This window comes from Corvus hawaiiensis, chromosome 1, assembly GCF_020740725.1.
Source record: "Corvus hawaiiensis isolate bCorHaw1 chromosome 1, bCorHaw1.pri.cur, whole genome shotgun sequence".
Taxonomy (NCBI): domain Eukaryota; kingdom Metazoa; phylum Chordata; class Aves; order Passeriformes; family Corvidae; genus Corvus; species Corvus hawaiiensis.
The window spans coordinates 79,657,745-79,684,914 of NC_063213.1; the positions used below are offsets into that span (position 1 = coordinate 79,657,745).

Below are 27,170 nucleotides of genomic sequence, written 5' to 3' on the forward strand. Positions count from 1 at the left end.
CATCAGTTTAAGTTTATACAATTGAAACTATGGTAAATTGCTTCAGTCAACAGCAAAAAAACAATGAATCTCAGACTAGGGGTTCTAGAAAGGGGACCTGACACAGTCTGAGGCTGAGATATGCTGAACAGTCTTTTCTAACCACAGCAGTCATGTATGAGGAGCTGTGACTCTGGTTACTCATTCTTTTTAGGAGCTTGCTGTGGTGTCTTGGATGCCTGGCCTCCAGATATGAGCTTGGAAGCATCAGGAGGAAAAGGGGATAAGCCATCTTCTTTCATCACACACATTACCTGCCCTCAAGAAAATAAAGGCTGATTGATGTAGTCTAGGATTTTTTTTTTTAGCATTTAATTTCTTTTTCCTTCTCACCAGCACAGGAGAGGAATTTAACTGGGGATGCAAAAAGAAAAACACATCTTGGGTTTTTATATGGTTGAGGCAGGCAGCAGTCAGGAAATTCAGGAAGTTTTTTGACAATGCTTTTCTTAAGCACTGTCCATTCCACTGTCTTGCCCATTCTACACAGGAAGTAATATTTCCATTGTTTTTTGTTAAACATAAGGCTTAATGCACTAAATGATGTAACCAGTAAGAGAGAGGGGATGTGGAATGTGCCTGAGATGGTTTTCCAAGGGAACAGTCTTATGGTTTCCTGAGTTGCCTCAGTTTTCAGCATTAATATTTTACCAGTGAGAGAAACACTTGTGCTCTAGTTATACCTTTGAAATATGTGGTGGGATATAAATCTGGCATCTTTGCTCTAAATGACATAAGCAATACTTTTATAATAGCTAATACTGGTCCCTGAGAGTTAGAAGCATGGGTTCTAGTGCTGGATTTCTCACAGATGTGCCACTGATCTTGGACAGAGCAATCACAGTGCATAAGTTTTTTTGTCTTTAAGCTATGAACAATAATAGTCTTCATTCCTCACTTTCCCTAATTTTTAATAAACATGTGAAATCTGATGTAGGGCAGGATTTAACATGTTTGAAGTACATTTGAGACAATATACAATTTGAGATCCAGGTAAATGGAAGGAATTTCAAACCAGGTAAAGAGAATTTGTCTGTGACTGCCCTGTAGTCCTTTTTTTTAAGGCAAAATCTGTATTAAATAATTGGATTACATTAGGTAGGATGCAGCTGAATGGTGAAAAACCATGAATGTCTCATCAACTGTCAATTATGGATAAACAGCTTTCATGTGCTGACAACACACGAAGGGCTTGCACACATGCAGTCATTTGTGCTGCCTATTTATAGTTTGACTTTGACCATAGAAATCTTACTTGCTTAACCATAAAAATCTAAGGTCTATCACAACAATGTGTTTTATAGCCTGGATATTTATCAGAAATTTAAGATACAAACTACTAGTATGAAATACAAATACTCCACCAATGACAAATTATTTCAATTATTTTATCGCAGAAAATGTGGTTAGTGGTGGAGCAAAGAATTGTGATGGAATACTTTACAAAATATTTAGAGGAAGATAAACATGATGAAAGAAGATAGTATTTTGAAAGAAGACCTCACAGATACAAAATAGGACAAATAAAGTGGTCAGGTTTTGCAGCAGAATATAATCAAATATTGATATCACTTAAATGTCAACACCCATGCTGTTCTACATAGAAGTGATTTGGAAAATAAGAGAGAACTGAAGTAACAAAATTTGCTGATATTACAAAGATTACTTGACAGTCAAAGAAAAAACAGTTGTGAAGAATTAGTGGTTTCTACCAGCACCATTCAGGAAGGTATTAAATACATCGGTGGCAACAAACAATGTGAAATAGAGAAGAGGAAAAAAAAATAATTTCTTTCTCCTTGAAGAATACTGTGAAGTATAGCTCTCTAAACTTAAAAAATATCAGACTTCTTCTGAGACATTTTGACACTGGCCTATTCAAACCTGTTTTCAGAATCTTTAGAAAACACAGTTAAAGAGCACAGTAATTTTTTGAGAGAATTTCCGTGATCCTTAAGTCAGAAAGCCTTTGCATACCTTACAGAATTTTGGTGTTAACTGTGAAATAAGTGGATTAGCCCTAATGAGGACAGGTGGAAAGTGGAAGGATCTGCTAAGACACTGAAAGAGAGCACAGCACCACAAGGGGTACAATGGAAGACACTTGGCAATAAAACTGACAGTGAAATTTAGTGCCAAGAAACACAGTCATTTAGCTGACTACAGAGAATTATACAGCAAAAACTGAAAGCCTGGAGAAATACCTCAGGTCCAATCAGCTGTAAATTTTGTGATTTGAGCTCCTACCCTCAGCTTCCATCCATGTATCTTTCCTTTTTACCTAATAAGCAGGATGAAACATCAGACATTCTGGCACGCTACAAATCAATTTCTATTACTCTACCGATCAAGATAATTTATCTTTGTCATAGTTCAAGCCATTCAATCTCAGTGACAGAGTTTAGTTCTAATTTTTAGTTTGCTCTACAGGAAGTGGTTTTGTTTTGAAATGATGTCCAAAACTCCCGTGTTTAATCAAATACACATTAAAATTCAAACAGATAGAAAAGAATAATGGGACTCACTACCAATAAAATAGCCATTTCCCTATATTCACTCTATTGTTAATCATGGCATTAATATTTGCTTTGTATAAATGGTTTCTGTAACACTGACTCAATTTATGTCAATCTGCATTTTTACACATCCTTGAACAGCTTGCTTTTTTTTTTCTGAACTCTAGAAGTGCTGTCAGTCTTATTTACTTTCCATTGAAAGCACATATGTCTATAGTAAAATTCAGAAATGATAGAACAGAAGCTTATTTAAAATGCTTCCATGGGCATAAACAAATAATACATATTTGAAATTTTAAATATCTGTAATTTCAAATACATCCCTATTTCTTTCCTAAGAAACAGAAACTGAGGACTTGCTTCTAAGCGTGCAGGTACACACAGCCTGTTGAAAGCAATATTGACCTCTTAATTAATATTTTTTGCCATAAGAAATAGAAAAGCTTAACATTTAGTCCTTCCATTTCAAAATCCCACTGTTCACAGCTTAGTGGAAAAGAGCAAAAGCCTTACAGATGTCTCCAGTCATCCCTCAAAGGGTGTCCAACAGCAAAGAGCGGTGGTAGATCTGAAGTCTGGTGGTAAATTTACCTTTTTGAGAGATCAAGGAGGGATGAAAATCCTGCCCTCTACTCAAGGCCAGCATTAATTCTGATGTTTTGGCACGTACCCCAAAGTAATATGCATGGAACTGTAGATGCTTCCTCTAGTAGAAAAATCAAAACAGGGGAAGTACTGAAAACATAAAAATATTCCTACCTACAGGCAGTTCAGGGCAACTGTTCTTTCATTTCTGAGATAGGAAAATCTGAAATTGAACTTCCAAATCTGAAAAAAATTAAATTGCCTTCCAAATCTGAAAATTCCCAAAGATTCCTGGCTTCAGTCCATCTTCACTACAGAACAGAGCAGCATTCAGCACAGTACAAGCTAAGGTCACCCTCTTATGAGTTCTATTTATTAAGTAAAGATTACCCCAAACCTATAGATGTGTGCTCTGATTTACACAGTCAGAGAATGAGCATCTAATACAGGAAGTTATCATTCAAATTTTTGGGGCAAATCTTTTTGAATACAAAACAGAGATACATGGTCCTAAATTAGCCCTACTGAAAAATTAAAACTGATATCCATATCATTATAAATGACTGTTTTTATCTTCCAAAATGCCCTTCTTGTCTACTCCAGGTAGACTCTACAGATTACTCCTCTATATCTGTAAAGCACTGTTAAGGTGAATATATTTTCAGTACATTTATTACAGGAAACTGTCTTTTGTCTGCATGTAGTTAATACCCACTCTCAGCAATGACAAATTGAAAATCAAAGATGCTTTTGTAAATTATCAGATACATTGATTTGTACTCTCATATATTTATAATAGACTTCAAGCACACTTTTAGCAGCAAAATAAATTGCCTTACAGCTCCTTCCCTACCCTACCCTTTCAAGCTGCAGTCATTCATTCAAAAGGCTGTTGTGTTATTGCTGAAGGAGAGACAGCAGGAAACTTCACTTTCTTTCTCGTAAGTGCATAAACCACTACCAGCTAAAAAGTAATGATCAGTTAATAAATAACTGGCAGCAATAATTCAAACCAAAATATAACAAACTCTTATCCTAATTTAAATTCATAAACAGTTTACATGATATTGATTTTTTTCTGATGTTCTACAGGCTTTCTTCCATAGAACAAGAATTGACTTGAGATATGGCTTTCAGCGGAAAAATAGGAGGGCATGAACTACCTTTTCAGGTAAGAATAAAGTGTCTCTTCTCTTTTGGTTTACTTAATAAATACTGAGCAGGATCTCTAGCCAGTTTATTAAAGTCTCCAGCTGAATACTCTCCTCTGACAGAGTTTGAAGTCACAGTGCTGACTCCCAGAAAAATGTACTACCTGCCAGGGTATCATTAAACTTTCATATTGATATCTTCAATCAGGAAGCATTACTTGGAACAAGACCTTGAACTCAGGGATTTCGTGTATCTGTTGAGAGTGTTACCTATTCAGAAAATAGGAGATTATAATGTCATCCTAAGGAAACCTGTTTCTAGAAAGGTTTGGCAGGACACACTCATTCAATCTGACTTAATTCACCCATGGTTCTGACATACTGCTTTCCCTTCAGACTCTTCATCGCTACTTGGTGGGTTTGTTTTTGCTAACCTGAAACTGACTCTCCTTCCTCTGCACCATGTTCTCATCTCAGAAAACATTTGGAACAAGACTCTTATCAGCTTTTGGTTTCATCATGGACTGATCTTAATATATGAATGTCTTATTGGTGGTTTTGTTTTGGTTTGGTTTGATTTGGGTTTTTTTTTGTTTTGTTGGGTTTTGTTTGTTTTTGTTTTGTTGGGGTTTTTTGGGGTTTTTGTTGGTTTTTTTTTCTTCAGTGAGAACAATCACTGGAACAACTTCTCCAGGAACTTGATAGACTCCCTGTCACTGGAAGTGTTCAAGACATGATTGGATTGCTGGATTATCTCATCCAGGCTTTCTCATGAAATGTTGGACTGGATGATCTTTAGTCTTACTGTCCAGCCTGTTGTATGGTTCTGTGTTTCTATGATTCCAAGTTCAATGGTTCCTGGACTGGAGGATGGGATCTGACCCAGGCTCTACCAGATTTTATGTGACTGCTCTGTTAGGCCTAAAACCATACTTCTTTATACTTAATTGTTCCAAGACAGCTCTTACCAGAGCTCCCATTACCAGAATATGCTACATCATGGTAGCCATTATGCTGAGTATGCGCATTAGATAGATTAGGAACATGCAGATCTCCTCATATTTTGGATTATTGCTTTAAACACTTAACTAATTAATATATGGGTAATGGTATTTCTTTAATAACATTTTAAGTCTTTTCTTAAAAAATCCCTGAATTGAAAAAAATTTGACTTGCACTGGGAAGTATGAATACATAGTCCTAATGATTAGACGCAAAATTTTTTTGAAGACTTTGCACTTTATATGGAGTATAATATAAATTACGGAGTAGATTACTAGCTGCTGTCTTTGGAACCTAGCTCTGAAGGAATTTTTTTCCCCAATATACATTCCATCTACAGGAACAGTAGTATGCTATTTCATTTTATGTCTTTTTCAAGCACTTATATGAAGCAAAAGTACTCAAGAATTCATCACAGTACTGTGCATTTATTAAAAAAAAAATTAGAAAGAACATGCTTCAATAAAAATCTCCATATATGGGCTTCTACTGTCATAAATCTATCCAGACAAAACACTGAAGTAACACATGGTCTAAGAAAATCACTGAAAAATAATTTTGACTCGTAAAAATTTGGAATTTTTTTACCTGAGGTCTTACGTTAGAAACCATTTTATATTTAAAGGACTGCAAAGGCAACAAAAAAAATTAAAAAAAGAATATTTCATTATAGTTCAGCTGCTTGTCTTAATTTTGAAAAAAGTAGGCAAGGCCTACTGACCCTGTGTCCAGGGTCAGTCAACAAAAAATCATTGGAATTATTCTGGACTTGTATACCTGTAAGATATAAAATAAAATTCACACCAAAATAACTAATTACTGCAGACTGCAGCAAACTGTCAAAAATAAATCTACAGAAATAATTTATCAATCCCTTCAATACAGAAAATCATCTGGTTTCATTAAATACTTCACCAAGAAGACAATGTGAATTTTGAAGCCAATTCAAGCTTTTAAAAATTATTTTTCAGTTTTCTAAAAAATTTTAAGACTGCTTTTTTTAAGTAAGATTTTTTTTGTACTAATGATCTGTTCCATGTAATGCATGTTAGTCTCACACTTCTGAGACCGAAAAATAGTTGAAATAATATTACATTGTCCTGGGTTGCAGTGTATTGTATTACCATCCTCATGAGCTGTTGAAACCAGGTGGGGCAGTGTTTCCTTTCCTCCTCCCTCAGGACTATATTCTGCTAATGAGCCACTCAATCCCTGGCCTCATGACGCATCATCCCATTGTGAGATGCTCCACCCAGAGGGAGGAACCAAGCATTCCATCCTGGATATAATCTGAGATTCCGAACACCACAGACACCCTTTCCACCGGATTCCCCAGAGGACAGGAGCTACATAGCCACCACTGGACCTTCTGAGGTAGAGCAGGCCCTTTCTGCAGGATCACTGCTTCAACAGAACCATACCCACCACTTCAGGAGGTGGTATCCATTTTATTGGACTGCTACCGCCACCCTGACTAACAGGGTGTCACATTGTATCCTGACTTTGTGTTTCCTGCCTTTTTTTTTTATTTCCCTATTAAATAGTTATTCCGACTTGGTGCTTCCCACTAGTTTGTTTTCAAACTAGTGCATACATTCACCTAATGAGGACAATCTTTCCTACAATATAGTCCAGCAGCTTTTCTTCAGCAGACTCATATCAAGTATTGTAGGCTGTTTGAAGGAGCCAATGACAGAAGTATTCTCCACAACCATTCCGTCTTTCCCTAGCCTTGTTTGATCATTACTTCTCAGCCTCATCGGATATGTGATACCATTCCACCACCATTTTATCTGCTCATCTGCTGATTGCTTTCCTGACACTTTGCCCTCTGGTAACACTAGCTCTGATTGTTATCCAATCTTTTGCTAAAATAGAAAAAGAGTTTCAGTGTTGTATCTCAGATGTGTATATTGAATGTCAATTACACACCAACTGTTCAAGTATCTATCCACCAGCAGTTCCAAAAATTGGCTATTACAGATGAACAGGTATGAAATGGAAAATACATAATGATTATTTGAGCATAATCTGTTTATCAAGCATGTGAACTGTAGACCAAATAAATCTACATTTTTGATAGACCTTTTTATATGGATTCTCTATCAAGTGGTTTTACAAGCAAGATGCAAACAAAGAAAGAAATTTGAAGGTTACATATATTCTCAATGAGGAAAAAAAATCTCTTAACCACAATGGAGTTCTAGTGATGATTTAAATCAGTTATCCACCTAGCCTAATGACCAAACTACAGAATGAGAACACTCAGAAGCTCACAGAGCTGAAGGATTCCTCTGAAAGTGTGAATAAAATCTGGCCACATAAACCAGAAGTTCCTCAGTGTGGAACAGATTCGGCTCACTGTCTGTGGCAGGGTAGATATGAACATTGTGCAGGCAGTTCTGGCTACATTTTTGATACTCAGTTTACCACGTAGGAACTGTGTGCTGCTGAGTTGAAATCACTGTCAGAATATGCAGCTGGATGATATTCCCTTATCTATTGATACATGTGGAGCAATAAGCTCTCTTGGACTGGATTTGTTGTTGAAATGCTCAATAAATACTTGAAAAGAAAGATCCATGCTACCTGTCCAGCACTGCTTAACCCAGTTATGAAGATAAACAGAACAGTCACAACAAGGATTTTAATTTCAATGAAGAAAAAAACAGAAAACCAAAACTAGAACCAAAACAACAAATTGCCTTTCTCCTTCCAAACATAAAATGATGACATCATCCTCTGACAAGCTGCCTATAGATTTATTTTTTCTTTACATTTTCAGACAGAAATTTACATTTTAGTGCAATGTCATGAAGACACAGAAAAGTTTACTGAGAGCGTCTTTCTGAAATAATAAGGTCAAAAATGACAGATGGAGCTTAATAAGTCATCATATTTCAGGAAAATGCATATTGTGCATGCTATTAAGACAATTAAGGTCTTGCAGAAATTAATGCAAAAAATTAATTCTTCCAGAATGTTTGATCTTTGGTGTGATAATCTACTACCTGTCCAAATATAAAACTAATATTTTTTGCATTCTTTCCTTCTCAGAACAACAGAAAGACAGAACGCTTATTTCCAAATTAAACCCAAAATCACTCTTGTCTTTATGTTAAAAATTTTTATATTAATAAACTAAACACTGTACAAAGCACTGCCTTTGATGCTCTGGGTAACCAGGGGCCTTTTATTTTTATTATTTCAAAGTATATTGTTTCAGAACAATGTCTGAGTAAGGTAACTCTATGTGATAATTAGACCAAGTTAACAGGTTTCCCACAAGATTTGTATGGAAAATATTGCTTTTACTAAGCCTATTTTTACTGAGAAAATATTTAGTAGGATTTCTGTACTTTAACTTATCCAAAATTAACATTTTATTTCAGGTCATAGTGTTCATTAGGAACACTAATTAGTACTTACTTCCTTTTGCAGCTCCATTCAGGTCCTGATGACTCAGTCTTCCCAGTGGGATTCCTATGATGTGCCTCAGAAATTTTGTTCAAACAGGGATTTCTAGCAGATAAAGAGAATCGGGATATATGACACCTTGAATGGTATTTCTTAAAGCAAACAAGCAGTACAAGACAGTTAAAGTTAACCTGAATGCAATATCTTCTTCATAACCCCCTCTTCCCCTCTAAAATGGGGAAAGAATTAGGAATAAAAATAAAATAAAATATTCTGAAATCTGAAATTAGAAATATTTTAATGTAATCTATTTTATAAACAGTTTTTTTTTTCTTAGAGATAATACAGAAAAAATCAGTGTTTATCTTCTGCCAGTTCTAAATTTTTATGAAAATTTACTTTTAGAAAGAGAAATACCAGGGACTATTATAAATGAAAATAAACTTTAAAATTTGTATTCTCAAATACACTCAGGCTAAAGAACTGAAACATAAAACTACTCTGTAAAGACCACTGGAAAGATGACTCGAGATAAGAGATGAAACCTTTTCCATCAAGGCTAAGTAATACCTTTTTATCCTGTATTAAATTTGTTTTACATAACCCGTGGAAGGATGATATATTGGGTTTGCATGGTCAGGTTTTGATAGCAGGCTGTACTCCTGCCGCTCATGGATGACCATAGGGATGCAGAGATCCACCTCAGCCCCTGGAAGAAACCCACGCTAGAGCAGATGGATGCCTGAGAGGAGGCTGTGAACCTGTGAGATGTCCATGCTGGAGCAGGCTCCTGGCAGGGACCTGCAGACCCAGGGAAAGAGGAGCCCAGGCTGGACCAGGTTTCCTGGTAGGACTTTTGACCCTGTGGGGTCTCATGCTGGATCAGGCTGTCCTTGAAGGACTGCAGCCAGTGGAGGAGTGACTCACATTGCAGCAGTTCATGAAGAATTGTTGCCTGTGGTATGGACTCACACTGGAGAAGCTCATGGAGAACTATCTCCTGTGGGAGAGACCCCACACTGAAGCAGGGGAAAGACTCTTCTCCCTGAGCAGCAGCAGGAACAATGACCATAACCCCCACCCATCCCCTGGGCCACTTCAGGGGAGGAGGTAGGGTTGGGAAGTAGGCAGGGGGAAGGGGAAGTTTTGAATATTTATTTCACTTCTCATTATCCTGCTCTGCTTTTGACATAAAATGTGTGAATTTCTTCAGCTTAAAGTATTCCTGTGGAACAATGTATCTACTTTGACCATTAGTTAAACTATCTCTAGTCTTTTAAAAGAATGGAGGTGAAATGGGTCTCATTTTATTTTTAAGGTATCTTCATGAACATCCAATATATTGTCTTTTATCTGACACTTTCAAAGTTTATTAAAACAAGAGGAGAACACTACCAGTATTGCCCCAGGTGGTAACTAAGCACAACACAGCCAATCACTCACCTTTCCCCAATGGGATGGGAGAGAAAATCAGAAAAGTGAGAAAACTGATGGGTTGAGATACAGATTGTTTAGTAGGCAAAGCAAAAGAAAGAAAGAAAGAATTAATTCACCACTTCCCATGTTCAGTCATCCCCAGGAAAGCAGGGCTCCATCACACATAACCACAACTTGGGAAGACAAATGCCATCACTCAAAATGTCCCTCTCTTTCTTCTTCCTAGCTCAGATTTTTGTGCTGAGCATGACATCATATGGTATTGAATCTCCCTTTGGTCAGTTGGGGTCAGCTGTCCCAACTGTGTCCCCTCCCAACACATGGCAGACCCTCAGCCTTCTCACTGTCAGGGCAGGATGAGGAGTAGAAAAGACCTTGACTGCATAACCCCTGCTCAGCAATAATGTGTTATCAACAGCACAAATAAAAACATGGCTTCACACAGTGAAGGAAATTGCCACCAGCTAAACACAGCACAACCAGAAACATGGATATCAGCAAAAAAAGGATTATTCCATCTTGAGTCTGTACAGAGTCTACAGTCATGAACACAAGCTCATGCTGAGGATACCAGAGATATTTACTAGTCATCAACCGGCTGTAGTGTAAATACTTCCTTTATCTTTTATCATTTGCTGTCATTTCAATTGTTTGACTCAGCCATGTTTTGAATTTGACTTTCACAAATGTAGCAGAGTGAAACATTTAAAAGCTTCATAAACAGAGTTTTTGTTAAACTGAGAAACAGATGGAAGCCAGCAAGCAATAAGTGTCAATACGTCAACAAATTATAGGTTATCTCTTGAGACAATCCCACTGGACTCAAATTCATTACCTTTACTTACACTGAATAATTATACAGATTTAATTTCACAAGAGGCTACGTGCAAAGTAGGGTATTAAGTGCCACTAATGAATGTAGAATCAGGCCCACTGACAGAAACAGGAGTGCAATCACTACTCTGTGTAAGATTTGCTGAAATAAGCCAAATACTACTGTTTTAAACATACAGTCTCAGGTCATACATTTGAACTTTACTTGCAGCCATTTTCTAAATCTTACTTGCATCCTGACTACTCAGCTCATTTAGTTTGTGAATTATTCATGTTGCTTAAATCCACTTAAAACTGTGAAATGTTTGTGACATGATGAAGTAACAGGGAACATATGTGAGCCTAATGTTTATAATAGATTTTCCACATCTGTCTTTTATTAACAAATCACAAGTATCGTTATACATACAAAGTCTACAAGATTAGATGACTCAATTAAGAGATCCTTGGCTTTGATTCATCAACAACAATCAACAATAATATCATCAGTTTGCAACATTTTGTAATACAAGGTTTATTGAGGTAATTATAAAATATATTGGTGTTTTTTACAAATGGTAAATTCTCAGGATAGCTGTGCCCAAACTAATATGGTTATAATGATCCAGGCTCTACCAAGAATACAGAAACATCACCCAGGCATGAAGAGGTGGAATAATGAAAGGCAAAGCTTAATTGTAGTTGAATTTGCCAGTGGAAGTGAAGGACAGGGAGGGGCTCTGTTGTCGCTTTGCCAGTCAAAGATAGACTGAAATAGTATGTTCCTACACCTAGAGAACTTTATTTGACAACAGACACAGAAATAGAAAAGGTTTTTGCTAGCTTCTTTGTCTCTGTCTTTGCTGATAAATCTGCCCTCAGGCCTCCCAGATCTTGGCCTCAAGGCAGTGTGGCATAGGGGAAATATAACCCACAGCAGAAAAATTAAATAAGCCACTTAGGCAAACTGGAGTTCTACAAGCCCATGAAATCTACTAGGTGGTTAGAAGGTACCCAGGATGGTTAGAAGTGCTGGATGATATCATTGTGAGGACTTGCTCAAAAGCAGAGTTCCCTTAGGGCTGGGAAAGATGAATTATGTCTATATTCAAGAAAATCAAGAAGGATCTGGGCAACTGTTGGTAATTGTCCTGACCTTATTACTTGGGAAATAATACATCAACTTTTCTTTGAAACAATACACAAGGATAAGCAGGACAAGAAGATGATAGAGAACAGTCATTGTGAACCCTTGCCCAAAAGAGAAGTCAAGGTCCCACATATGGGACCATCTCTATCCTACCCCAAACACCCACACTTTTTTCCCTCTTGTTATGAGTATTGTTTTCTCTTAATAAATATCCTTTTCTTTCTGTCCTCTAAAAATGAGGATGTGCTAAATTTATAAGCTGATGATGCTATGTTTAAAGTCTACATAGTCCAGTTTATACCAGTGTAACGAAAAGACTTTGGGTTTTTATGGTGATAGATTTTTCTTTACAGTTCAAAAGGGAAAATATAATTTGATTTTCAGGGTTTGAAATGATTTATGTAGCATTTTCTGGCTCCTGTAATCAAAATTGAAGAACTTATATTATACTCTATGCACAGTGATCTCAGATTCCATTTATAAGCCTAATATAACATATAATAGAATATTGAACAATCAATCAAGAAATTGAGAAACTGATGACTAAATTATACAAAATGTGAAAGATTTATGACTCAGCTGCTGAGGTTGAAATTTCAGGGTACTGTAAATATCAGAGAATTCACCCTACATTGATGCAAGTTCATAAATTCAGTTTACAAACATGGAGTCATGCAGAAAGGAGAAATATAAATACCAAGAGTAAAACATTTCTGCCCTCAGAAACATGATTTTCCTATTCCATATTTTAACCAAGAATGCATTCCAAGACAGAAATGCTGAACTGAACAGCACACAACTGAAAAATATATTTGAATAGAAAATATTTTCCAGTGGCACTAAGAAATTTAAAAATACCCCTAATGTTACATACTCTGAACATCAGCTTTGCCTTCTCATCCATTATGGACAAAGCAGATGCCAAATCATACCTTACACCCATTTCTCACAGACTGTACTTCAAAGAAATTCTGACTAGCAGACCTAACTAGTCTTTAATTAATTTATAAGCATTGCTAGTAGCTGTTGCTTTCCGTGGACAAAAATATTAAAAATAGTTATTTATGTAGCAGAATAATGAGGAATACTGCACTATTTCAGTGTATAATAATATGACTTCAAGGTCACTGATTCTTCATTTTTTATACCTTTCCTTTGGAAGTTTAACCTGTGAGGCAAGTGCTGTTTCTTCCTGTATTTTGGCACAGAGAGGCTCGGCATTGAAGCAGAACTTCTACATGGTTCTCTAAGACAATGAATGATTAAGGGTTACTGACACTTTCAAGTATAACTGAATCACAGAAAACTTGTGTGAAATCTTTACCCGAAGTTCTGTCATGGGGCTGAGTGGGCTTTAGGGACGGGCATTGACATTCAGTGGGTCATCATATTGACTCATCATCAAATGTAGCTCATTTTCTGCCATGCCATTCTTCATAGAGAACTATGAGAATGGATATTATCCTTTTTCTATCCCCATATGATTATGGGAAATCACTTTGTAATGGAAAAATGTTAATTATGTAGGTCTCAGACTCTTTTGTTTAATTCTTTCTTTAGTGTGTCAACCAAAAATTCTCAAATTCCAGATCATCAGAAAAATATTGAATGAGCATAAGAAAGTTGTCCCTTTAAATGATAGATTGCCTTCTATGTTAGATCTGCCTTAAGGTAATTTTCTTCAGTGACATTGTGCTTCATCTGTTTTGACAATAACAACTTTCAACAGTGGAAGTGGAGACTGAGGCTTTGAGCAGCAGAGAGCCATATGGTGCCATCGTTTTTTTTAAGCAGAACTCTGCACTGAGCTACATAAGCTGCTCTGTGTAAAACATTGACACACTTTGTATACAGTATGAGCTGAATATATTTTCCAGTATGTTATCAATGGTTCTCAGTACAAATCAATAAGGACACATTGAGAATTATGAAATAATTCTCAATATAATATTTTCTATCCGTGTTTACTTTATGGCATTTGGCCCTATATTACCTTATTTTTTACTAAAAAACATTAGAAATCTGTCTCGGTTTAAGTTCGTTTTCTTGAACTTAAGTTTTTGTCGAACTTAAGTTTTTATCGAACTTAAGTTCATTTAAGAACATATTAGCTGGTATATTCTTAAATGGAAAGGAAATGTTACATGTTATACCGCTGTAAAGTAACACAGAATCAGAATAAAGGAATAAATCCTTGTTCTTTTATTGTAGGTCTTTACTTGACAGTTCTCCAATAACGCAGAGTTCCTAGCTGACCTGTTATGCCATGCACTCATATTATAAAAGACAAATAAGGAACTGCAACCCCAAGGTTAAATGAAAGCAATTTCTAGTAAAATATCATATTTATTTAATAAAGTGATGGTTATAACCTTATCCTGAATAATATTAATATTTTATGATGTCTAACAGAACACGAAAACTTCTGCAGTATTAGTGAGAATTTCTTTATACATTTAATGTACAAAAATGTTTTTCAATTTAAATTACTCATATATGATGCTTGAATAGACTAAGCTGTGTCACCAGTAATAAATGTGCGGCATGATTGTAATGACAAATTTTAATATTGTTACAAAAATTAATTGGGTAATGCAACTTGTTTACAGCAGTCACTGCTGGCAAATGTTTACTTGTTCAGAAACCACACAAATACTAGCATACTACTTTAGAGGATTTATTTAGAAAATATTTAGTCAATTTTGATGGCATTACTCTGAAAGTAAAAGACAGTGCAGATGTTTCCTCTTTTATTTACCTTCTTTGATTCTCTCAAACTGTATTTTCACATACTAACATAATAAATTAGTTTCAAGATATAGACAGAATAAAAAATATGAAACTTGTTGAATCAAGAATACCTGTCAGCTTTTGATAGGGGCACCCAGGTGCTCTTGTGATTACAAATCAAGATTCAAAAGATATTTCAGATTGACTGCTTTTTCAGAGGTATCATACACTTTTTGTGTTACATTCCTAGAAAATTGGCCTTCCTACATTTATGACAAAACCTGATATTGAATGTCATAGAAAAATAAAAATATGCTTTCTGTAGTAATTTGACATATATGAAAACATAATGCAAAGTCATACTACAATTTCAATTCTATTCTGTGAAAAGAAACAAAATCCAAGCCAATTAATTATTTCACCAGGATATCCAATTATGGTGGAAAATTTCTCCGTTACTAATTAGAGGAAAATATTTATTTTTTCCCTTGAAATTTATTGATACAATACATTATTTTGGTTTTTCAACATAATTCTTACACATGCAAAGTTACATAGTACAGTGGCATTTCTCACTAGCTCACACAGTGAAACAGCCATGCTCATCAGGTATGGTATATAACAAGCCTTTTTTCTTCCTCTGTGCAGCTTGATAAAAGCAACATTATAATAAGCTACATAAACATATAATTATGTTCTATTATCTGCAATTGTGTCGTAGGAACCTTATTACATGTCTTTGTTAACATGATAAAATATCAGTGTTAAACTACAGTTAGAGAGCAAAAAGTACTGCTTTAAGCATAGCCTGAGTTCTGCGTTCAACATCATCTTTTTTTTTTTTTACCAGAAAAGAGAATCAAATGTTTTTAGAGGTGCTTTTATTTTAGGTTTTAACTTAATCAAATACTTGTGTTTAAATAAAGTAAACATAACCATATGGCCTCTTCAATAGATACTGAGACCAGTAAAGGTCTTTCACTGACTACAGGTCAAAGATAGTGATGGCACTCCCGAGATATCAAACTAAAACTACCAGACACAAGAAGGGGAAAAAACAAATCAATGTTTTCAGAAATCCTATAATGTAAAAACTCCCTAGTTAAATTAACTTTTAACACACCTTGAATATTTACCTCTGGAAGGAAAATAGAGGATTAAAGATGAAGTATACTGCAAAAAATATATGTGGAATATGACAGGCAACAGCACCAACCTTGAAAATAATGTCACAGTTGGAAGATTTAACAACCTGACTCTAAAGCAGTGAATAACTCTGAGATTTATACTTTTCAAATTATTAACTGCTTAAATACAAAAACTGACATTTCATTCTGTGATAGAGTTCCTAAGCATAATTACTATTATAAAAGCTGTTGCACAAAAATTCCATGTCATCTCCTTGAAAAAAAAGAATGCCTTAAAATCAAAGTCCTTCTAAATAAACAAGAACCCTGTATATAGAAGATGGTGAAGGGCCTTGAGGGGAAGCCATATGAGGTCACTTGGTCTGTTCAGCCTGGGGAAGAGGAGGCTGAGGGGAGACCTCACTGCAGTTACAACTTCCTTGTGAGGGGAAGAGAAGGGTCAGACATTGATCTCTTCTCTCTGGTGCCCAGTGACAGGACCCGAGGGAATGGCCTGAAGTTGTGTCAGGGGAGGTTTAGGCTGGATATTGGAAAAAGGTTCTTCACCCAGAGGGTGGTTGGGAATTGGAACAGGTTCCCCAGGGAAGTCATTACAGCACCAACCTGCCAGAATTCAAGTGTTTGGGCAATGCTCTTGGGCACATGATGTGACTTTTAGGGATGATCCTATGAAGGGCCAAGAGTTGGACTTGATGATCCTTGTGAGTTTCTTCCAACTCAGCATATTCTGTGATTTTGTGATTCTGTGATATTTGAAGGATGCGCCGTGAAGTAAATTTTGTTAATAAGCCTTGGTAAGTCTCACTATTTATTTATCTAAACTGTGCTAGAAAAATCTCAGACATACCATTTCAGAAAAAAAGACTAGTTGTCAAGGGTCCAAAGAAAGACCAACTTTTCTAGTCATATTAAATGTCCGTGTCCAAAAAACATTTAAGAGCACATACATCTCTCCCTACTGATACACGGGTCTGCCAAGGGTGCAACCAGTGAAGCACGCAGAACAAAAGATTCAAATAAATCTCAGAGAAAGAATTGAAAGTAAAAAACATGCTTTAGGATGAATGTATTTTAACCATAGCCAGACCCTAAGGAAATCTGTTTTAGATTTTAAACATTCACATCCTCATATTTCTTTGTACTTTTTTCCAAAGAGCACTCTGCTGCAATATAAGGGATTCTCAAGTGAGAGTCATATTCTGTTCCCTGAACATGTGCACTGTACTTTTATTTATCTCTCTTCAAACATAATTTTGAACTATCCCACATGGTTTCTAATACATATCTACATAAACAATGGTTAGAGCTGTGAAAATAGCAAAGCTCAAAATAGATTTTACCTTTTCCAGCTATATGAAGTTTCATGACCCATTTGAAACTAGCTTACAAAACTCCTTTTATGGCTGAGAAAAGTATTTCTCAAAGACATTTGATGCCCAGGATAAGTAGAAAAATTCTCTACCTGAAGCTGACATTTCTTCTCCCCTAAGTGAAGATTTAGGCATTTCAATAACTAGTAACTCAATTTTAGAATATTTGTCAAAATTTTAGGTGAGATGAATGGTAGGCTTTGAAGGTGATGTTAGAGGGTTGATTTTTTTTAATAACTAAAAAGAAATGGATCCTGAATTCATCTTCTCTCTGCTTCACAAGAGAGTCTATCTGTGGAATACTCAATTCACACGTATTTTTGGTTTTTAAATACATTGCAGTTATACCCAACAGTCTGCATGTGACTCCAAAACTGGAAAAAGAGACTCATCTTCCACACCTTTGCATTGCAGAATAGTGTCAGTTAAGGTGTTAGCTCACTTGAAGAGAATGATCCTGGGAAAATTTTGTGGATCTAAAATTAGGAAATTATATTCTAGCATAATATGTTCCTATTAAAAATTAAATATTAATTATCTTCAGTTGTTTGGTTCCCAAAAAATTGAGTTCAGATCTAAGTACAATGCTAGAAGAAGCTGCTATAACATATGACAACTATTGGCAGTGGCATGGTGTTAGATTGTTTTACAAAATTTTTTAGTCTGTCATTTTATTTCAGCGTGAACACAAGGCATTGATCAACCAGATTTGACTCACTAATTTCATATTCTTAGCGATCCATAGCAAGCTTCAACAGGTATCATATCTCATAGCATCAAATTGCACCAATATTGCAGTATGCTTGCTGAACCTCAAGTTTAGATTTTTCTTGTCTTTCTCTTTCTTGAACAGAATAACATCTTCAGGTAACACGTATTGTACTGCAATGTACGTTATATTTTGCTTAACATTTTAACTTAAATACAGGTGTCACAAAAAGGCCATGGTAATTATTTACATCTTCATTAGTGATGACATACATTTAAACATTTTTCTCATGAAGAATGTTTTTCATTAACTATAATTTTTGCATAAGAAGACTAACATCTGTTCTTTTCTCCTGCAATTTACATAGTTGCATGGCAACTGAGACATGACTGTCCCTCACTGACTATGCTTGGTAAACTATTCAAAAATGATCTCATGCCAAAAATTGACTGAAACATTAACCTTCTGTCACATACAATAGATATTGTTGAGAAAGAATGCTGTCTTCTTCCTGTTGTATTTTCCTCTTAGCTTCACTGCTATGCAACTACACACACTGTTACAACACATAACAGTGACCTCCAGAAAAATCTTCCTTTTAAGGCACCCCTTCTTCTAGGAGCAGCCAGACCACTAGTCTAAATCTTTGACTAACGAAAGAATGTTAATTCTGTTTTTTCAGAAATAATGCATTAACAGGTCCTTACTTATACTGCCATAGAAAATATTTTCCTATACAGCGGAAAACAGAGTGCCACAACTAATTAACAGCTCATGGTCAGTGCATCAGCTAAATGGCACATAGTCAAACTAGGCTTCTGTTTTTGAAACAGAAGCTGATCCCTATATTCTATTAGGTTTTGGAGCCCAGCCGAGTCAGGAGTTGTAACATGGCTTACTCCATTTTGCAGATTGTGAAAATTTACTTGCTCACAGTACTTTTATGCTGTAATGACCTATGTAGGCAATTTCAGGGTGAAGAATGGATGAATAATTAATCAAAACATTGGAAAAATGGGACAGGAAGTTTTTTCAGTAAAGGGAGATAAGAGTAGCATCTCAGATCACCAAGGGAATCTGTGCAATTCAACATATTGTCAAAAGGGGTGCATAATAAAGTGACAAATTTTGTTATTGATGCTAAGCTACTAAAGGTAAATCAGGATCAAGAGAAGAATTTCAAACTTTTTTTCTAATAATTACAGATTAAATTCATTTTAAATAAATGTCAAATGCTGTCCATTGGATTGTGGTCTTTTGACTGACAGCTCAGATGAAAATTTAGAACTATAATAGATAGATATAAAATATTGGCTCAGTATTCAGAAGCTATCAAAAAAATAATAATTTTAAAGCCAGAAACTCTTGAGAAAGAAAAAGGAAACAAGGGGATTTATGACACACTATGAATCCATGGTTCAGTAGCATCCTGAATATAGTGTGCAGTTATGGGTACTGATCCCCTACCTCTGAAAAAGGATTCAAAGGAATTTTTGAAGATGTACAGAGAAAGGATTACAAGAGTGACTTGAAATGGCTTCTGTGCACTGAACAGTGGAAATGGAAGAACAGATGACCAAAGGAGATATGAAAGAGTTCTTCATGGTCTTGAGGGGCAGTGAAAAAAGTAGAAATCCATTTTTCACTGTCATTTCCAGAAAAAGAATTAGGTGATATCAGATAAAACTAATGGATGGCAGTTACAAACAAAAGTCTTCACATGATGGATAAGTAATCTGGAAAATAGCCAAAGGGGACTGAAGGCAATAAATTCTTGTAAGGATTGCAAAAGTAATTTGATTTTTTCCTCCAAGGATTTGTTCACTGAGGGCTACTGAATACAAGTATACATACTCTGCTATGTATCATATATGTTTACTCTGTTCCTATATGCTTGCCTTGACACGTGTGTTTGGAACACTTACTGTGGTGAACTGAACAGAATCAACTTGGGGAAAATTATTTTCATTTATTGCCAATTAGAAACCATGTTGGGTGGTGAGAAGCAAAGACAAAGCTCTCCCCTTCTTCCCAGGCTTGACTTTACCCCTTTAATCCTGTCTCCTCTACCTTCCTTCCCAGAGCAAATAAGGCTGATGAGGAATGTGGGGCTGTGGTCTGTCTGTAAGAGCTCCTCTCTGCTGTTCCTTCCTCCTCAAAGTTTTCTCTGCCCCAGCATGGGACCTCCTCACAGGCTACAATTCTTCCTGAACCTCTCCAGGCTGGGCTACAGACCTTCAGTAAAAGACTGGTCCAACTTGAGTCCCCATGGGCTGCAGTTCTTTCAATTTTCAAAATATTTCATGTGTATCTTTCAAGTGTTAAACTGGAAAGGACTATGCTTTCTTCTCCAACAGGTCACATTCTCTGTTTTGTAAGGCCAAATGCTTAGTCAGCCAACCTAGATAGTAAGGCTACCCAAAATTATTCATAAAGTACTTCTACCAGTACTAAAGAACACAAGCCAGAAAAATTCTGAATGCTTTGCTTATGAAACCAGAAACCATGAGGTTTTTTTTTCCACCCCTCAGGTTTGATTCCTATCTGGTTACAGTTTTTACTTTCTTTCATGTTAGGGAAAATTTTTATCTTGTTTCTCTACATAGAGATAGCTGGAAACTCAATTGAAAAGATGGAAAATCATATAAGACTCAATGATAATACTGAAATAACATTAGTATATATTTGTCAATTTGAGGATGGAGGGCCTTAAATCTCTTCTTTTAGATTGTGGCTTTTGCAGAACTGCAGGGATAAAATCAGAAATACTTTCTAATCTTTGGTTAGGAGAAGTAAAGAAATGCCTGTATATACAGACAACTCACCAATATTAATTAGGTAGTGTTTAAAAAAATTTTGACTTAATTCCCAGTACAAATGCAAAGCTGGAAGGCCCACAGAGATTTTGAGTTGCTTGCAGTAGCATTTCCCAGTTACATTCTCACTATTAGTATGGGAATAGAATGCAGGGGGTAGGAAACAAAAACGTGCTTACTGAAAAGTGTATCTTGCCATAGGTGTGATGGTCTCAATAGGATGGTCCCAAGCACTAAATAATTCCATTTCAAAGCTATTAAGTGAGAGTTATCTTTTCTTCTCCATTGATCTTTGCATCTGCACACAATCACATTCAAAAGGAGTGCCCTGGGCTTCCTCTTCACCTTCTCAGTTCCTATCTACCATACACAAAATGTTTGGAGAAGAGGGAAGGAAGAAACGCAGCTGACACAGTATAATGTTTCCTCCTTTGTAACCCCACCAGAGGCTTCCATAGCCATGGACTATACCAGTGTTGAGCACAACACCCATAGTTGATCCTGTAGTTTTAGTAAGATCAGCTTAGATATGAGGTGCATTTTTCCATGCTGAAGAACTCTCTACCATCTTTTGAGTACACATGGATTAATCTCATCAATTGCTCATCCAGGATTTGATTGAACACCCACACACTTTTCCATCAGCTGGAGGAGGAATCCTTTGACTGGGTTTTGACCGAAATCTGAGGCAAATCTCTTTGTTCACTTATCTGAAGTTGATTAATTTCATTATTGATTGCTGCAGTTTGTTTACCACAGCTACAATGTCACAGGTTAATTCTACTTGCTGTGGTCTTGACACTGTATCTCCTAAATTATTGACTTCTGTGCATGCTACTCTTTCATTTTGTTTCTTTACCATAATAAATCTTCAATTTCATTTAAAAATAAACAACACAGAAATGTTTAAGTGATTTAAATGTCAGTCCAAGGGAAAAAGATTACGACTGCAGCAAATCTTTCCCACAAAGTAATGTTACTTTCTAGTATGCTTAGTACCCCATTTGCTTCAAAAGTTATAGTCTGCTTTATGAAAAAACAATTTCCTTGATACTTACATGACTATTGTAATAGAAAAGCCTAGTTAAGTTCTTCAAGGCTCTCCCAAAGACCTCCAACCTGATCAATACTCTGCTATGTCTGAATATTTCTTGAGATTCATGAAGATCCCATGGCTGGAATCTTTCTGCTCGCTATGGGTCCTGTCATAAAGCTTGTTCTACTCAAGACCCATGTTATGGGGGTAGGCAAACAAACAACTTGGAGCTGATGTCACTAAGTTGAGACAATCCTGCACGAAACAAAGCCAGATTCTCCGCTAAAAATTCCTATTTGTATTTCTATTAAAATGGCAATGAGTGAGTATTTAGTCAGGCAGTGCTTGATGTAAAGATCTGTTGGGCCACAAAATTAACTATTCCTTATTTTTAAATTGTTCTTGAAGCAAAAAATGTTGACAACAAAGGGAAGTTAAGCTTCTTATTGAGCTTGTAGATAATAGAACGATGCATATATGTCCTGAATACCATTGCTTTTAAATGCCATTCTGATTTTTTTACATTCAGAAAAGACATAAGTCTCTACGCATAACTTAAGAAGAAAATTATGTAAAGACTTCCCTGGATTTACATTGTCATATCAGTTCAAGAGTCACTACAATGAGCAGTTAAACATCATCTTTGACAGATCCACAGTGTATATGTACAAATGTCTACTTTCAGAAAGAATCATCATAGTGTAGAATTTTATTACACTCAGTAACAAGCTGCAAAAGTTGCAAAAATTTATGTCTAAATGTTTTAGCTAACACATTGATTTCACAAGCTGTCAGGAAAGGTCTCTGCTGGAGGTATATTTAAAGTCACACTGAAAAGCAATTTAAGACAGATGATGACTTTTAAAAGTTTAAGAAATTAAATGGGACTCTAATTTTTTAAATTAAATGTTTACATACTAGTAAAAGATTTCACATGCAATTGAATCAAATACATAGATTTCATGTTTAGATTTGTCCTCTTGGCCTAAAAGGGTCAAGGGCCAGACAAATTAAAAGATCACAGAACATATACAATGTAATCATTTAAGAGTAATGAACCAGGCATGTGCTTCTCATGGCAGCAGGCTTCTCCAGCAGCAGGCCCAAGGGCCCAGAGCTCGGCTGGATCACAGATGGTCCGGAGCACAGGCAGTAAAACCAAGGATCCTCAGCAATGTCTTGGCAGTCCTGGCCAGAGAGGAGCAAATATATGTTGAATAAAGAGTTTCTGGCACAGCCTCTTCATGCTGAGAATGGCAGTTTTCTGTTATGCAACAGCTTTTTCCCCAGTTTTCCTAATGGAAAAGCTGGACATGTGAACAGTCATTTTCAAAGAGCATGGAATTTTTTGAAGGTGTTCTGGAAGAAACAAGGGGCAATGGTTCATCCTATGGAGTAATGGAACCAGTTTTTTAAGGATCTGTATAATTATTGAAAAATCTGATTACACTTACAGAGGGACTGAGAAGAAATGAGTTAATGCCAGCTGTAAAGAGAATGACCAGTACAGGAGGAAAAAAAGGAAAACCTATATCACTGAGCAAGTTGTATGAGATAAATAATTAAAGACACTGATTTTATTTGAGAAGTGTTCTGAAAGAAATTTAGTCATATCTATCGTGTTCTGGTTTAGAGACAAAAGACAAAGTTTTTGAAGATATATAGCAATTGAAAAAGCACTATTCAGGGCATTGGCAGACCAGATAAAGTAGGATGAAAGTTATCTTCAAGCTGCTATTTTACGTGCCTCATTAAAAATTAATACACATTGTCTCAGATGAATAATTTCCATAAATGTTTACTGTATTTGTGTACTCAAATGGACAGTACCTTCACTCATTTTCTAAGAATACATATTTTGTACTTTCCAGAGGCAGGTTTTCTCTCTAGAAATGTCATCCATTTGGCTACACCAAAGTTATAAACTTAAATTCTACCATGTTAATCCAGCATTGGAGTGACTTTATTAGATATATCAACATATAAGTATATAGCAGTTAAAAAAAAATAAAATAAATGTTGTTCTAATATTTTGCGTCCTTTTATTTTGTCCAAAAATTTTAGTTAAGAAAAGATCATGTCACCTGCCTTCCAGACCTCTCCATTACTTCAGTTTAAGGAGAGGCTTCCAATTGTTTTCCTTTTTTTAGAGCTCAAAACTTGCTATGAACTCTTATCTTCTCAAATGCCTTGAAATCCATTTAACAGTGGATCTGACCCTCTTGGCAGATTTCAGAAAGCAATTTTAGGTATTGGAATGAGAAAGTGAATAGTGTGGAGTGGGGAACACTGTACCCGTAACACCCGAGGTCTTCTGCAAGGACATAAACCTCTGTATATTATTCTTTCCTAGGCAAAATTTTAGAGGAATAGAATAAAATAAATGCATCCTAAAGTTTTTTAATGGCTTTTTTAATAATTTGAGACATGGTAGGGTAGCTTCTGAAAGAAAGAGGCTTAGTATCCACAACACCCAGCATTTAATATCTCATTTAAATGCCTGGTGTTTCCAGGGTGGTTTTCCAGGGCTATTGAGGTACTACTGACCCTTTCTGGCCCTGTCTGTCCTGAGCCTGGGGCATCACTCCACCCCATCCATGATCCAGACCCCGTCTCATCTCAGCCCTTGGAATATAGACACTGTCAGTGATACCTCTCAGGGCACAGAGGTGGCTCCCTGGGCTCTCCTGGGTGGACAATGGCAGGGCCTGGCAGCCAGGACCTATCCCATGCCCAGCCAGGAGTGGACCCAGCCCTGGCAGAAGAAAGCATAAGGCTCTGTACTGCCCTGAGAACTCAGGGATCAGGACCTTTCTGTCTTTAATATTTTGGCATGTGTTAGTGTTAATTTAACTGGACTAATGGAAATTCTGTCTTTATTTTCATTGGACTTTTATTATACTAATTTGCTCACAGTAAATTGCTGGCTCCCCATGCTAGTAGGGTTCCAGTTTTGTCCACAACAGGGTTCTGAATTTATCAAATGCAATTGACTTTCCTTGGCGCTCTAATTTTTAAATTTAATGTAAATACAATACTGTATTTGAACATAAGTGAATGCAAAGGCTGAGATCCAGTTAGCCTAGCAGATTACCTAAATGGCATCCAACTTCAGTAACCTTGCATGGTAGTCATCTTAAAGTACCTGTCTAAATGCATATATAGTGAAAAATTTCTGGGTTTGTTAGGGATTAAAACAAAATAAATTTTTGAAGCCATCTATCTGGATTTTAAAGGTTTTCTAAATGCAATAAAATTAGCATTCACTAGAACTATATTTCCTGAAAAATACTTGAGACATCAGTCAGGTAAGGTACTGAAAAACTGATTTTTTTCCACGATCCATAATTCATAATTCAGTGCAAGAATTTTACTGCAATTTCTGTCTGTTCAAGCTAACATATAAAAACTTAAATATTTCAGGAGTAAACAATTAAAATTTTCAGCACCTTCCACCTGCACTTGATAATTTATTTTGATAAGAAAGAAGCCTGCAACATTTGGTCAGCCCTAGAGTGACATCTACAGCTCAGAGAAATGTGCAGGAGAAGCAAAACTTACATCTGCTCATCCAGCTTTAAATAGGAAACAGGAGTGTACTAATGATGACTGATCTATGAATTTAAGGTATCAAAAAGGAATATATTTTACCACAAAGCATCCTGATGGCCAGGCAGCAACAGAAATAGCTCAGCCCACCTGTCAATTCAACTCTTTTACCAGTAGGTTCCCACATCTACTGCTTCCTAACAATTCTAGGATGTTTTAATATTGGAATAGGAAGATAATATCCATCAAGTGTAGCTGTGAAATGGTCGGATCTGGAGAATGAAGTGATCAGATGAAGTAATGTTTTTGGACAGAAAAAATTGTAGGAAGAACAGCTTGAGCAGGAATGCAAAAGATTCAGTGCAATTATTAGACAAATTATTAAGACAACAGAACTTTACATGATCCCTGTAGATAAAATTCCATCACATGGTGATTGTGCAGTCTAGAATACATGCTTCAATGATAATAAGCAGAACCAAGAATTTTAATGGCAGAAAACAAAGTTCAAATTTTTTGTTCTAAATGTATTAGACTATTTAAAAGCTGTTTTATCGGACAGATGTGTTTTCAACTCATCAAAATAAGCAAACACCAAGAAATTTAAAAAAAAAGTAGTAGACATTTCTGAAAGAGGGAAACATTAATTATTGACTTTAATACAGAAAGTAAACAAAATAATTCCACTCTATTAATCAGGCCAATGTTATCATTGGCTAATTTATCTGATGGTGTTTCTGTAACACATATATGACATTTAACCCTGAAGATTCATCAATAGAATAAAATTTAGTCATATGAAATGGATTAGTATGCTGAAAGTCAGAAGAGCTGTAAAGCTCAGTAGAATGGTCATTAGAAGATAAGAAGTGCTGGTTGTAAGACAATTCATTATCTCTTTAGGCACAATAATCAATGATAATTAATTGGGAAATCGGAGTCTATTATAGATCAACTAACTTTGAAATATGATTCTCAAATTATATTTTTTGCTAATGTCAGGTTGTAAACAGTCAGTGCAGTACATTACTTACAGAAGACTGATAATTTCTTTGCATGTTGTTAAAACAGCTGCAGAAAAAATGACCAGGGCTTACCAAAAGACCTCTGTAAGAAAAAAATCCATAAATTTTCCCTTTGGAAGGTCCTTTGGCTTGCTTTTAATGTTTTCAATTGTATTAGTCTTTCCGTATCTAGAAATGTAAAATTCTGACTTTTGTGTACCAATGATATTGTCTATGTGCAAGGATTTGCAGAAGGATTTGGGAAGGAAGCATTAATTTTAAAGGTGCCAGAAAAGATAGGAGGAAGAACAGAGGAAGTACCACAATAAATAAAACATTTGCAATAGACTTACAGTCCTTGTCAGAGAAGAACAGATGGTTTAAAAAGATTTAAATATTGTGGACATGGCAGGTTTATTTTTACAGAACACAAGCCAGAGATAAAGCCAGTGTGAGTGAAGGTGAGATGAAAAAAACTAATTCAGGATAACTACTTTGTGTCATTTTAACAACTTGGCCTTAAATGTGTATGTGTCTTATAACTCAGAATAGATATAGAGCTCACTCACTTAGATGTGCTCTAGTTCAAATTAGCTAGCCTGCTACATCTATCATCTTTAAAACCAACCAAAAAAAATTCTGTAAGGAAGAAAATATTTCTATTTTTTCAATGACAATGGAGGCAACAGGTACAAATT

The 27,170-nt window shown here is 35.9% G+C and overlaps 1 long non-coding RNA gene across 1 annotated transcript in view; it reads right to left on the reverse strand.

The window, feature by feature from the left end:
- LOC125329454 overlaps positions 1–27,170 on the reverse strand; it is a 152,828-nt gene that overhangs the window by 68,608 nt on the left and 57,050 nt on the right. Inside the window, exon 3 of the long non-coding RNA XR_007205157.1 lies at positions 8,723–8,815. This is a non-coding gene — a long non-coding RNA (uncharacterized LOC125329454). The remainder of the gene's footprint in view (positions 1–8,722; positions 8,816–27,170) is intronic.